A 15,495-nucleotide genomic window follows, 5' to 3' on the forward strand; every position below is an offset into this window, starting at 1 on the left:
GCTCATTAATATACCTTTGATCATGTCTCTTTTATATGCTATGACTAATGCGTTTTCAAGTGTATTTTAAACCTAGTCATAGATTGAAAGGGAATTCGAGTCTTCGGCGAAGACAAAGGCTTCCACTCCACTCCATTGAATTTACTCATCCTTCGCCGTCGCTCCGAGCTACTCTCCAACTTTGGTATAATCTTCACTCATATTTTGTTTGCCAAAGGGGGAGAAAGTAGTTATAAAAAGGGCTTATATTTCACTCAAATATCCGTTTTTGGCGATTCATGCCAAAGGGGGAGAAAGTATTAGCCCAAAGCAAAAGGACCGCACCACCACCTTAATTTAAAATAACGATTTTCAATTGGTATCTTGTTGTGTTCAAAAGGGGGAGAAAGTAGTATTTTCAAAAAATGGTGTCTTAAAACCCTCTTGAACACTAAGAGGAGGATCTTATATAGGAGGAGTTTTGTTTTAGTCAAAGGAAAAGCATTTGAAACAGGGGAAGAAAAATTCAAATCCTGAAAATGCTTCTCAAAATCTTATTCATTTATCTTTGACTATTTGCAAAAGAACTTTGAAAAGAATTTACAAAAGTATTTGCAAAAACAAAACATGTGGTGCAAGCGTGGTCCAAAATGTTGAGAATATAAAGAAACAATCCATGCATATCTTATGGAAATATTTATTGGTTCAATTCTTAGTAACATTTGCACTTACATTTTGCAAACTAGTTCAATTATGCACTTCTATACTTGCTTTGGTTTGTGTTGGCATCAATCACCAAAAAGGGGGAGATTGAAAGGGAATTAGGCTTACACCTATTTCCTAATTGTTTTTGGTGGTTGAATTGCCCAACACAAATAATTGGACTAACTAGTTTGCTCTAGTCTATAAGTTTTAACAGGTGCCAAAGGTTCACAATAAGCCAATAAAAAAGACCAAGAAGGGGTTCAAACAAAGAGAGCAAAAGACAACCCAAAGGCACCCTGGTCTGGCGCACCGGACTTTCCGGTGTGCCACCGGACAGTGTCCGGTGCACCACCAGACAGTGTCCGGTGCACCAGGGAAATCGACGCTGAACTCGCTACCTTCGGGAAAATCAGTGGGCGCTCCGCTATAATTCACCGGACTGTCCGGTGAAGCACCGGACTGTCCGGTGTGCCAGCGGAGCAACGGCTACTTCGCGCGCAAAAGTTGTCTTCAACCGCATTAAATGCGCTACAGTGCACGTCAAAGTCAAAGCACGCGCGGGAGGCGCACTGGACAGTCTACAGGACCTGTCCGGTGCACCACCGGACAGCCCAGAGGGCCCACAAGTCAGAGCTCCAACGGTCGAACCCCTACGGCTCGCTGACGTGGCTGGCGCACCGGACTGTCCGGTGCGCCATGCGACAGCACACTTCCAACGACCATTTTTGGTGTTTGGGGCTATAAATACCCCAACCACCCCACATTCAATGGCATCCATGTTTCCAACCTTCAACACATTATGAGAGCTATAGCATTCAATTCTAGACACTCCAAAGAGATCAAATCCTCTCCCAAGTACGAAATCACTCCAAATCAAATAGTGACTAGAGAGAGCGACATTTGTGTTTATTTGAGCTCTTGCGCTTGGATCGCTTCTTTTCTTTCTCATTCTTCTTGTGATCAAACTCAATTGTAACCAAGGCAAGAGACACCAATTGTGTGGTGGTCCTTGCGGGAACTTTGTGTTCCGTTTGATTGAGAAGAGAAGCTCACTCGGTCTAGATGACCGTTTGAGAGAGGGAAAGGGTTGAAAGAGACCCGGTCTTCGTGACCACCTCAACGAGGAGTAGGTTTGCAAGAACCGAACCTCGGTAAAACAAATCTTTATGTCTCACTCTTTATTTGCCCGCAATTTGTTTCTTCACCCTCTCTCTCGGACTCATTCATATTTCTAATTCTAACCCTGATTGTAGTTGTGCTTAAGTTTATAAATTTCAGATTCGCCCTATTCACCCCCCCTCTAGGCGACTTTCAAACACGTCGGAGGGCAGGGCTTTGCCTCTGGCTGCTGCTTCGGCCAACGCGTCGACTTCTTCGTTCCTAGAGCGGTCCATTGCTGCAGGGTGAAACCCTTGAACTGTTTCTCAAGACTGCGAACGGCTGAAAGATATTGCAGAAGTGCAGGGTCTTTTGCTGAATAATCTTTTTCGATCTGGCCAGCAACGACTTTGGAGTCTGTCTTGATTATGCAGGTGGCCACGCCAAGTGCTTTCAGCTTGCAAAGGCCCAGGATGATGGCTTCATATTCTGTTATGTTATTTGTGCACCTATCGGATTCCAGAGCGAAGCTAAGGCGTGCAGCGTATCTATGCTTGACGCCGGTGGGTGAAGTGATGATTGCAACTGCGCCTGCCCCCACATGGCACCATGCGCCGTCATAGTGGATGGTCCATACCTTCTCCGAGGGTTCTTGTTGCTGCCGTGCCGGCCCTGTCCAGTCGACGATGAAGTCTGCGAGGACTTGCGACTTGATTGCTGTCCTGGGCTCGAAGGTGATGTGGTATTCAGAGAGTTCGGCTGCCCATTTGGCGATACGGACGGATGCCTCCGGATTTCTGAATAATTCGCCGAGTCCCCTGTCTGTGGTGACCCGCACCTTGAACGCTTCGAAGTAGTGGCGCAACTTGCGCGATGCCATGACGACTGCGTAGGCGATCTTTTCCAACTCCGTCATGTTGCATTTGAAAGTCATGAGGACTTCGGAGACATAATAAACTGGACACTGCCGAATTGTGCCCTCTCTGTCCTGCTCTTGGACCAACGCTGCGCTGACCGCGTGTGGTGAAGCTGCGATGTAGAGCAATAGAGGTAGCGAGGGGTCAGGGCTCGTAAGGGTTGCCAACTCTGACAGGTGCTCTTTGAGTGATGCGAAGGCTGCCGCTTGCTCTGGTCCCCATGCAAAGTCCTTTGCGCCGTGTAGCGTCTTGAGGAAAGGTAGGCTTCGCTCTGCGGACTTGGAAATGAATCTGTTGAGGGTAGCCAATCTGCCTGTCAGGCGTTGGACATCTCTGGTTGACTGCGGAGGCTTCATGTTGATGATAGCCTGGATCTTGGTCGGGTTGGCCTCGATCCCGCGGTGCGACACCAGGTAGCCCAGTATCTTCCCCTTGCGAACTCCGAAGATGCACTTCTTGGGGTTAGGCGAAGTTGTGCTTCCCGCATATTCGCGAATGTTTCTGCGAGGTCGGCCAAATGGTCCTCTTTGTTTTTGCTGGCGACGACGATGTCGTCCACGTACGTGAAAATGTTCCGGCCTACTTGGCTCTCGAGCACCGTTTTGGTGAGGCGAGAGAAGGTGGACCCATCGTTCTTTAGTCCCTCCGGCATTCTGACGAAGCAATATGTGCCGAAGGGCATGATGAAACTGGTACTGGCCTTGTCTTCCTCCTTCATATATATATTTGGTGATAGCGAGAGAAGCAGTCAAGGAGTGACATGACTTCGCATCCGGCCGCACTATCGACGATCTTATCGATCTGAGGCAGGGGAAATTATCCTTGGGGCAGGCCTTGTTGAGGCTAGTGAAATCGATGCACATCCGCCACTTGCCACTCTTCTTTTGCACCATGACTATGTTAGAGAGCCACGTAGGGTAGGCGACTGCTTCAATGAAATTAGCCTCAAGCAGGCGGTGTACCTCGGCTTTGGTGGCTTCTGTTTTTTCATCAGACATTTTGCGCAGCCACTGCTTCTTCGGTCGCACCGAAGGGTCAATGCCCAGACTGTGTTCGATGATAGTGCGACTGACTCCGACCAGTTCGAGGGCAGACCAGGCGAAGGCGTCCTTATTTATGGAAAGACAGGAGATGAGTCTCTCCTCGTCGTGCGAAGTCAGGTCTTCGCTTATGATGACCGTTTGCTTGGGCGTTGCGTGGTCAAGGGGAACTGTCTTCGTTCCATCGTTGCTCTACAGTTGTGCCTTTTCATGCTCGTTGCGGATGGGCGGGTAGGCTCGGGGACTTCGCGCTGCATCGTAAGGCAGTGTACGTTCTGTTGCCCTGGAATGAAGTCTCTTTCAATGTTGCGCGCGGTCTGCTGATTGCCATAGACTGTGATCATGCCTTGCGGACTCGGGATTTTCATGCACAGGTAAAGTCCGTGAATGGCCGCTTCAAACTTGTTGATGGAGCCTTGACCCATTATGGCGTTGTACGGGTATACCATGTCGACAATGTCGAAGGTGATCTGCTCACTTCGTGCATTGGGTGCTACACCGAAGGACAAATGTAGCTCGCTCTTGCCCACAGGAAAGGTGCCATTGCCGCCGAAGCCATATAGGGGGTTGTCCGAAGGCTTAAGTAAACTGTGGCTAATGCCCATGCGGTCGAAGGCGTGGAGGAAAATGATGTCCGCCTGGCTGCCATTGTCAACTAAAACTTTGTGCAGGTCCCAGCCTGCCACGCTGCAGTTGATTACCATGGCATCAATGTGGGGTGCGCTGCGCAGGTCGACATCTCTAGCGTCGAAGGTCAGCGGCACGTGAGACCACTTCGTTTGCACGACTGGGCCAGTGACGGCGATGTGGTTGATGCTTCGGTTGTGGTCCCTCTTCTGTCGCTTCGTGTCGAAGTCGATGCTGGACCCCCCAGTGATCATGTGGATGACTACGCGATACGGCTGATCGGCGAAGTCTTCTTGTTTTGGCGCTTGGGGTGGTTTGGGTGGTGGATGTTTGGCTGATGCAGGTGCGGAGGCGGGAGTGGAGGTGGTACGACTTGTACCTCCTGATGGTGTTGGTATGCATGGTTAGGTGGATGCTGGGCGGGGCCGTGGTTGTATGGTTGTGGGAGGTGGTGTTGATATGTGTGTGTGACAACCCTTGGGTTGTTGGCTGGTTGCACCCGAGACATCCTGTCCCTGGTGGCCTTCGTTTCCGGGCAGTCCCTCGTTGGGTGCGTGCAGTCTTCACCGTGAAACAGGCAGTAAAATCTGCGCAGCTGCTGCGCCCGTCCTCGGCCCCGACCACGGGTGCCACTGCCGTGGCCCTAGGGGGGATAATCTTGACGGCGAGGGACCTCACCAGCGGGGTGCTGGTTGGTAATGTTATGCACCTACTGTTGACTGCGGCTGTCCCGACCGGAGTCTGACTGCGAAGGTCTTGTCCATGTGCGGCTGGACTGCGGAGGGTCCTTGGGTTTCCTCTGGGACTCGACCTTGCGCTGGTGGAGCTCTTAGGATCTGGCATATTTTTCAAACAGCTGATAGAGCTCTTGGAGGTTCTTGGGTGGGTCCCTGATGCAGTGACTGTAAAGGACGCCAGCCCGAAGGCCACTGATGGCGTAGTGAATGGCAATTTGGTCATCGACCGAAGGCAGTTGTGACTTGAGAGTCAGGAACTTGCGGTAGTACTGCCGCAGGGTTTCTTTCTCCAGCTGCTTGCAGAGTGACAGTTCGGCCAAGGCGTCGGTGTCTGGGCGGTACCCCTAAAAGTTGAGCAGAAATTTGTCCCGGAGACTTCTCTAGGAGTCGATGGACAACGGGGGCAACCTGGTGTACCAGGTTAGGGCCGGACCCTCGAGGGTGATGATGAAGGACTTGGCCATCGTGGTGTTGTCCCCTCCGGATGATGCGACAGCGACTTGATAGCTCATGATGTACTGTGCTGGGTCGGTGCTGCCATTGTACTTGGGGTAGGTCCCTGCCCTGAAGTTGGCGGGCCATGGTGACACTTGCAGTTGCGGCGCCAGGAGACTCTGCTCATCAAGGTAGTTGATGCCTTGGAATGCTGCGGCGTGCGGGACGACGGGTCCGCGCTGAGGAATGAATAGGTCTTCGATTGGCGCGCGCTGTTGCAGGGGCGGGCCGTGCTGCAGGTCATGTTGGCCTTCGCGCTGCATGAGCGCAATCTCTTGCTTGAGTTCTTGAGCCCTCTGCTCCTCGTCTTGTATCATCTGGCACACTTTGGCCTGCGCGGAAACACGTTGGCGCTTGGCCTCGAGGATTTCTTTCTGCTTCTGAAGGTTGCGGTTCTTGATGCGGAGGGCCCGCAGCTGTAGCTGTTCTTCTGCTGAAATGTCGATGACTTCACCGTCCTCTGTGGCATCCTCGCCCTCTAGCGGAGCGAAGCCTGGGGGTGGTTGCTGTGGCTGTCCTCTAGAGCTGCAGGTGCGGAGGTTGCCCTCGGGAGTAGGTTGGTCGTTGCGCTGTCTCTTGCTGACAGCGTCGTCTTCGCAGGCTTCTTGATGGGTAGTATCTACAAGGGCCTTGCCCTTTTTCTCGGCTAGCAGTGGCACCTTCGCTGCTTGGGGCTGCCTTCGAGCTAGCTCTCTTGGGTGCCATCGTGGGTGTTTTGTTTGTAGCATGAACGGTGGGCGCCAAATGTTAGAACTTGCTCTCCTGGGCAAGACGATCCAACGGGGGAGTGAAAATGATGCAAACAAGGTTTAAACTCAGGATGGCGATTGCTCTGTTAATTCAGCCTCTCAAGGGCACTATACGGGGGTATTTATGGGTGACTGAGTGCCCAGCGTCTCAATGTAAGGACGCATGTACCCTCAGGCACCTGGACTATCCCCAGAATATTCCCATAAAGGAGGGTTACAGACTGTCATTACAGAAAAGCCATTACAAATCGAGCCCGTAACACACTTCTCCGCGCGGGGCCTGTTACAATGGGCCGAATCCCACGTGGGCCTCCAGGTCGGGTGAGGACGTGGGACGGGGCGACGTCGTCGTAGGCCTTCGTCTCGTAGTGTAGAGGACGAAGGGTGGACCCCGCCGGTCGTTTTACCTCTGTTGGTGCAGCGAGATTGACGAAGGCTAGAGCAAAGGGTAGCGTCTTCGCCTTCGCCCCCAACAATTGGTTAACCAAGTACCAAGCCCGTATTAGCCGTGACAAGAGAACAGTGAAGTTAGTGTCCCTATCAAGAGAAGAAGTGTTAGTGGAGTTGGTCTTGTCTGGACCAAGAAAAGGAAGTTGTCACCAAGTCACCGCCCATATGGAGGAGATTAAACCATCAGAGGCTATCAATGTAGTGTCAGAATTCCTAGATGTGTTTCTCGAGGAGTTACCAGGTATGCCACCTAAAAGGAAGGTTGAATTTCCATAGAGCTTATACCAGGCACCACCCCTATATCCAAGAGAGCCTATCAAGTGTTCGGACTAGAGTTGGTGGAACTCAAGAAGCAGATTGATGAGTTATTAGAGAAATGTTATATCAGACCAAGCACCTCGCCTTAGGCAGCCCTAGTGCTATTTATGGAGAAGAAGGATGGCACAAAGAGGATGTGCATCGATTATCGAGCCTTGAATGAGGTTACCGTCAAGAACAAGTACCCCTGCCCTGAATTGAAGATTTATTCAATTAGTTGAGAGGAGCCAGTGTGTTCTCGAAGATAGATATGAGGTCATGCTACCATTAGCTCAAGATCTGACCCTCGGATATACTAAAGATGGCATTCATAACTAAGTATGGACTGTATGAGTTCACGGTCATGTCATTCGGTTTGACGAATGCGCCAGCCTACTTCATGTACTTGATGAACAATGTGTTCATGGACTACCTCGACAAGTTCGTGGTGGTGTTTATTGATGACATTCTTATATATTCCCAGAATGAGCAAGAGCATGAGGAGCACTTGAGGAAAGTACTTCAGAGGCTACGAGATTGTCAGCTGTATGCCAAGCTTAGCAAGTGCGAGTTCTAGATCAGTGAAGTCCTATTCTTGGGTCACATTATAAACCGAGAGGGATTGGATGTAGATCCGAAGAAGGTAATAGCTATCTTGGACTGGAAAGCACCAAAAGATGTCCGAGGAATCAAGAGTTTCATCGGAATGGCCAGTTATTATCGGTGTTTCATTGAAGGTTTCTCCAAGATTGCCAGGCCAATGACAACCTTGTTGGCAAAGAAGGTTGAGTTCAAGTGGACCCCAACATGCCAGAAGTCTTTTGAGACATTGAAGGAGAAGTTGACAACGACACCAATACTGATTCTGCTAGATGTTCACAAGCCATTCTCAGTATATTGTGATGCTTCGTACACCAGACTGGGATGTGTGTTGATGCAGGAAGGGAGAGTAGTGGCATACTTGTCCCGACAGTTGAAGATTCATGAGAAGAATTATCCTACCATGATCTGAAATTAGCAGCCGTGGTTCATGCATTGAAGACCTGGAGGCATTATCTTTATGGGCAGAAGTGTGATATCTACACGGATCACAAGAGCCTCAAGTACATATTCACTCAGTCAGAGTTAAACATGAGGCAGCGAAGATGGTTAGAATTGATCAAGGATTATGAGTTGGAGATTCATTATCACCCAGGCAAAGCAAATGTGGTTGCAGATGCTTTGAGCAGAAAGAGTCAAGTTAATATGTTGGCCGCTCACCCGATGCCGTATGAGCTAGCGAAGGAATTCGACAGATTGAGTCTCGGATTTCTGAACAACACTCAAGGAGTGACAATTGAGTTGGAACCCACTCTAGAGCAAGACATCAGGAAAGGCCAGAAGGATGATGAGAAGATCAACGAGATCTGGCAGCTGATCATAGATGGAAAAGGCAAGGATTTCCATGAAGATGCAGAATGAGTGGTATGGTTGAAGGACAGACTGTGTGTTCCCGACACCAAATCGATCCGGGAACTGATTCTCAAGGAAGCTCATGAGACAACATACTCTATACACCCTGGTAGAGAAGATGTACCAAGACCTAAAGAAAAGATTCTGGTGGTACGGTATGAAAAGGGAGATAGCAGAGTATGTGCCTGTATGTGACAGTTGTCAGAGGATTAAAGCAGAACATCAGAGACCGGCAGGTTTGTTGCAACCGTTGCAGATTCCTCAGTGGAAATGGGATGAGATTGGAATGGACTTCATAGTCGGTTTGCCTCGCACTCGTACTGGTTATGACTCCATCTGGGTAGTAGTGGACCGTTTGACAAAGGCGGCCCATTTCATACTAGTCAAGTCCACCTACAACAGTGCAGTGTTGGCCGAACTATACATGTCTCGGATTGTGTGCTTGCATGGCGTTCCAAAGAAGATAGTATCAGATAGAGGCACTCAGTTCACCTCTTATTTTTGGCAGCAGTTGCATGAAGCTTTGGGCACACACTTGAAGTTCAGCTCAGCTTACCACCCACAGAGAGATGGTCAAATAGAGATAACCAATCAGATTCTGGAGGATATGTTGAGGGCTTGTGCTTTGCAAGATAAGATAGGTTGGGACAAGAGATTACCATATGCAGAATTCTCTTATAACAACAACTATCAGGCCAGTTTGAAGATGTCACCATTCAAAGCGCTTTATGGGAGGAATTGCAGAACTCCATTGCATTGGGACCAACTTGGTGAAAGACAGGTGTTCGGTCCAGATACTTTGCTCGAAGCCGAAGAGAACATCAGAATGGTCCGAGAGAATTTGAAGGCAGTGCAGTCCAGACAACGAAGCTATGCTGACACCAGAAAAAGGGATCTTAGTTTTGAAGTGGGAGACTATGTCTATTTGAAGGTGTCACCCATCAGAGGAACCAAAAGGTTTGGAGTAAAAGGCAAGCTTGCACCTCGATATATTGGACCGTATCAGATTCAAGCAAGACGTGGAGAAGTGGCTTACCAACTCAGCTTACTAGAGAATCTGTCGCTGTGCACGATGTGTTCCATGTGTCTTAGTTGAAGAAATGCTTGAGAGTGCTAGAAGAGCAGTTGCCATCAGAGGATCTTGAAGTTCAAGAAGATCTGACTTATATTGAGAAGCCAACTCAAATTATGGAGACAGCAGATCGGGTCACTCGGAGAAGTACCATCAGGATGTGCAAAGTCAAATGGGGTCACCACTCAAAAGAAGAGGACACCTGGGAACGAGAGGATGATTTGAAAGCCAAGTACCCTCAGCTCTTTGCTAACCAGCCCTAAATCTCGAGGGCGAGATTTTTTTAAGGGGGGTAGGTCTGTAACACCCTGAATTTGGGGGTATAAAATTTCTTTCTAATGATCACCCAAATTCATGTGTTACTCTTCTCTCTCTCACCCTAGGTTCTATCTCTCTCTAGATTCTCTTTCCCTCCTACCCCTTTTTAAGTAGAATTAGCTTAAAGTTAGGGGGGATTTAATTATTTATTTTTGCCAAAACATTTTGAGTCATGACATGTTGCATCATGTTGAGCTTATTAATTCTTTAAAGTGTTGCACATGTTTGAATTTATTTGAATTTGAAACCTAATTTGAATTTGGAATTGTAAACCCTAGAGAAAAGAAATAGAAAAAAGGATTAGAAAATCCAGAGAAAAGAAAAAGGAAAAGCAGCCCAGCTTGGCCCAGCCAGGCCGCGCGCTCGCGCCGCCTCAAAGGTGGGATCCACCTTTCAGCGGCAGCTTTCTCTCCCGCACGCTCTCTCTCTCTCTCTCTCGCTCTCTGCACGCTGGGGCTGACCTGTCGGCGCCAGTTGTTTCACCCTCCGCGCTCCTCTTCCCTCTCTGCCTCGCGGGCCCGCGCTGCCAGGCGCTGAGCTGTTGCCCCGTGCGCCCCTTTTCTATCTCTCTGCGCCGTGGACCCTCCCTATCAGTTCCGCCCTCCCCATCCCCGTCGTGGACCGGCGCGTGCGCACTCGCGCATGTCACCGAAATTTTCGGCCACGACGCCCACCCACGTGCCCCAGCTCCCTCTTAGAGCCCCGCCAGCGCCTGCACTCACTCCCCCGCCTCATTTCGCACTGCTCCGCCCTCTCTCGCGCTCTGCTCATGCCGTGAGACACCGCCGGAGACCCGGGCCCGTTTCCCTGGCCATCTAGCTTGCCGGAGACCGCGCCAAGCCACCCCGAGCTCCGCCCCGAGGTGAGACACCTGTGCCCGTGCTCAGTTTTCCCAATTTCGATATGTGCTCGGCCAATTTTGGCATCACCGGTGCTCGGCCGTGGCGGTCCGCCATGCCCGCACGGTGGCCGGCCAGTTTAGCCCGGTCCAGTGCCCCGGTGTAGGTCCCTGTGTCACCCCTGCCTCTCCTGAAGCCTTCCCAGGCCTTAGCGTGCCTCAAGCCCCCTCCCCGTGGCCGAAATCCCTCACCGGAGTTCCTCCGACCTGCCCGAGGCCTTCTCCCCGCCGTTCTACCCTCTCTGACCTCGGATTCGTGGCCTTTCCCCCCCACTGAGTTCGTCGTGTCGTTCTCCCCCTCTCTGACCCACTCCAGCGACCCCGGAGCCACCCTAGCTCGTGCCTGCCTCAACTCCGCCAACCTCAACGCCGTGGAGAGGAGCAGCGCCGCTCGCAGTCGTTCGTCCCTCCCTGGTCTGATCTCCCCCATCTGATCTTGATCGCATGGCCCATCGCGGATACTGCTTCGCACACACGCGCCCTGCGCCTCTGGCCCACTTGTCTGCGCCCGTGTCCCCTGGCGCTAGGCCCGCTCGGTTAGTGCGCCCTCCCCCTCTGTCACTGACATCCCCTGGCCTGCCTGTCAGCGCTTGCCCACGCACGCGCGCACCCTCTGCCACAGATCTAATCTCGGTCGTCGGTTTCTGATCTAATGGTTGGAATCACCCGATACCCCTTCGCGCGGTAGTTTTATTAAAGAGACCCTCGGTTTGTTTAGAATCAACCTGCTGTCCCTGGTTTTCACGCGCAGGCCCCTGTAATCTTGCAGATTGAACCCTGGACTTTTAAATATTCATAGAATTAGACCTAATTTCATATTTTGAATTCCCAAACTTGTTTATTTCATATCTTTTGCATATGAACTCCAAATTTGGTGATTTAAATTGCAAAATGTTCATACGATTATTCTCTGTTTAAATAAAATAGTTTCATTTACTGTCTGCAGATTCTAAGTTTTATGATTAAGTATGAACTAATGTAGGTGTAGATTTATTTATTTAATAAAAAAATAAAAGGAGAACCCTAGAGATTTAAACATGTTTAATCTTGTGAGATTAATAATGTGTATTACATGAAATCATCTCTGATCTAAATTTTAGGCCACAATAAAATAAATTGAACTAAGTTATGTATTTGTGAGTAACACTTAGAGAAATAATAATCTATTTCCAAAGAAAGTTGGTCTATGTTATAGTTCATGTTATACTTTGATCTCATTATTCCCTAATGTGTTTTTAAGATGCATGCCTATGTTTGTACATGCTTGGTGTGTTGTTCATTTGTACTTTCCAAATGTATTGAATGCATGCTCGCTTTATTTAGACAACGAGCAGTCCGTGGTTCCTGAGTGTGTTGTTGGAGATCTCCCTGAGCAACAACCTGGTGAAGGCAAGTGTCCTCTGACCTATTTTGTCCTACATACTTTATAATTCACTGTCCTGCATTACTTTATGAAACCTAAGGATTGACTAGCTTTGTATCTACAATGGCCTTGATTACCTTTTGGGTTATCATGGTTAGCATCTTGCTTTTGCTTTACTTTAATCAATAAACATGATGTGAACATTTATGATATGATATTGTTATCTTGATTATGTTGATGATCTTGTGATACTCTAGGGGGCTCAGGCCTTTTTCCTGAGTACCTCTCCGTAATGACCTATTCATGGAGCGACCAGCCGGGATAACAGTGCAACCATGAGGGTGGAATGGGACGCCCTTAGCTGATTAATTAGATGAACCAGGGGGTGTAGTTGGCTTTGCCTAAGGGCCGTCAATGGGGGCCGGGGCGTAGTGCTCGCTCTGCCAAGGTTGGGGTGCAGAGGTTCATTCGATTTGGTTTTGTTAGTCACCCACCTTGGGGAGGTGTACTGTGTTTGTACGACTGGCGAAACCTAATGAGCAGCTATGCATCAGGGGAGTTTTTGTAAAGGCTACGTAGTGTATCCCTGACCATTCACCTCGGTAGTGAAGATCGGGTCTGTACAACCCAGGCTGGAAATGGATCACGACTCGTGGGTAAAGTGTGCAACCTCTGCAGAGTGTTAGAAACTGGTATATCAGCCGAGCTCACGGTTAAGAGCAGCCTTGGGATCCTCTTTGATTAGAAGAATTCTAGTTACTTTTATGATGATGGTTGACAATGATGTTATAGACCTGATCTCTGGTATTTCCTCTTTTGAGGGAGTACTTTCGGGTAATAACTGGGTTATTACTAAAACTTGGCTCTACTAACAATAATAAATACTTGACCAACTAAAAGCAACTGCTTAACCTCACCCCCACATACAGCTAGTCCACTTTAGCCAAATGGGACATTTGCTGAGTACTACGATGTGTACTCACCCTTGCTTTACAAACCACCACACCCCAGGTTGTCCCCACTGTACTCAGTGCACAGGAGGTGATGCTGGCAACATGGAGGACTTCGAGGAGTTCCAGGATTACGACAAGTTCTAGTTTACTTAGTGGCAAACCCCCAGTTAGTTGCCTGTGTAGGCTTATCATCTACGTTTCGTTTCTCCGCACTTTGATAGTTATGCTAAAGACAATGGTTATGTAATAGACTCTGTGGATGTCTTGGACATCTTGTTGTAATAAAGTACCTTTCCGCTATTTATTTCGAGCATTGTGTGATGATGTCCAATTATGTAATCATTGTGTACGTGAGTTCTGATCCTAGCACGTACATGGTTCGCATTCGGTTTGCCTTCCAAAACCGGGTGTGACATGGGATCATAACTGACACAATTTTTACAGAAGAAAGGACAACCTTCGGCTGCAGAGGAGAAAGTGAAAGAACCAAAGAAACAACGAATAGTAAATGTGATGCAAGCCATTGAACGCACACCGCCTTCAGCTTGGACAGCTAAGACTGTGACTACTACAGGTGCCGAAGCTAAAGCTGCTGCTACTATCGAAGCCAAGGATGCCGGTGAAGCCGAAGCTACAATGTCAGATATTGTCAGAATTATATTAGATGTAGTTAAATATGTTACTGCGGTTGAGGACGTGGCCACAACGCTAGATAAAGAAAGGGGAATTGATTCTGGTCCTTCGGGCAAAGAAGATATCGACCTTCGGCTCTTGGGCGGTCAGGAGCTTTCGGAAGAAGAAACATTGGAGCTAAAGGAATTTGCCATGTCGTGCGGATACCAACTGGGAGCTTTGATCTTCGGCGGGGTTGATGAGGAGGTCTTAGGGTGTATCCGCGATCGCGCCGGAGCAAAGATTGCCGGCACTTTATCAAAGAATGTCGGTTTCCCGAAGCTAGAAACTGATATCAGCTGCTACCGACGACAACATATTGTCGGTAGCTTATTTTATTCCAACTTCAAGGTGAGACCTGTGACTAGGTTATTGTTATTATCTTTGTGGTGAATTAAATGTTCTGACTATAATTTGTTGTTGCAGAGTATGCTACTAAGCAAAGCGTTAAAAATGCAGCAGGATAACAAAGATAGGAAAAATGAAATCATAATTGAAGGATTGGAAAGTAAGATAAAAGATCTTGAAGCTTCTCTAGAGAAGAAGGATTTCCTGCTGCAAGCGGTCAAAGGCTCCCTCGTTGAAGCACAATCTCAAAACACTAAATTAAGCGAGGAACTTGATAATGCTCGAACAATTTTGAACAAAAAATTAGAGCGCTTCGACCAAGAAATAAAAGAACTGCAATCAAGGGCTCAAGCCGAAGCTGAGAAAAATACGAAGCTTTGTGAGTCTATGAAAGACCTTCAGAACAAGTGCACGGACTTTGCCACCCGCTGTGTGAACCGACTGTAAGGAATATTCAACTCAGTTGGGGCTATTTCTGAAGAAATTGCTCCTTCGGCTGAAGATATCCCCAAGGCTTTCGATCATATTGAAAACGATGTTGAAGCTCTCGATGAGGTTATAGCTGGGCATAGGGATTTATGTGCTCTGTTAGCTTCTCGTGGCACAACTACTGCATTTTTGAAGGCCAGATGCACCCATGCAAAAATGGTTAACAAGAAAACCTTCAACCTTTCAACGTCAGATTTGGTTGATATTCCAGCTGAAGCCCAAAGCATCGACAATAGGTTCATTACTCAAATTTGGGCAAAGGGCGGGCGCTGGAGACAGAGCTCGGAAACTGCTTAACTCAGTATGAAGCTTTTATCTTTATCTTTTTACCTTGGTTTACCTTTATTGGATTGCCGGCCGCCTTATACCTTTATCTATCTACAGGATGGTGGTGCCGAAGATCGTTAGACTAAAGCATGTGCCGAAGGTCCTGAATACTAGGTTTCCCATCTTGCATTTATCTGTAGATAAACTTAGACTTCTATTTGGAAAAAGATTGTAATCGACAATTGAGCAGAATATTGTACATATTTATCCATACCTTGTAATATAATCTTACCTCTTCGTCTATGTATGAATTGCTTTGCGTGGAAGAAACCAACACTTCCAATTTTTGAGCCAAAGACGAAAAACACCTTCCCTTATTTTTGTTCACATCAAAGCATTTTTCATTGAAGATGAAGTGCCTCCATACACGATGAAGTTTTCTCTGAGACGAAGCATTTTATCACCATAGAGAGGCATCATCTTTTTTTTCTGTCAACGCCTGTGCTTCGTGTCATGATGATGATGATGATCCTACAAATGTCTAATGAATGCTTATATGAATGCAAACA

The sequence above is a fragment of the Zea mays genome, chromosome 2 (genome assembly GCF_902167145.1).
Source record: "Zea mays cultivar B73 chromosome 2, Zm-B73-REFERENCE-NAM-5.0, whole genome shotgun sequence".
NCBI classification, from domain to species: Eukaryota; Viridiplantae; Streptophyta; class Magnoliopsida; order Poales; family Poaceae; genus Zea; species Zea mays.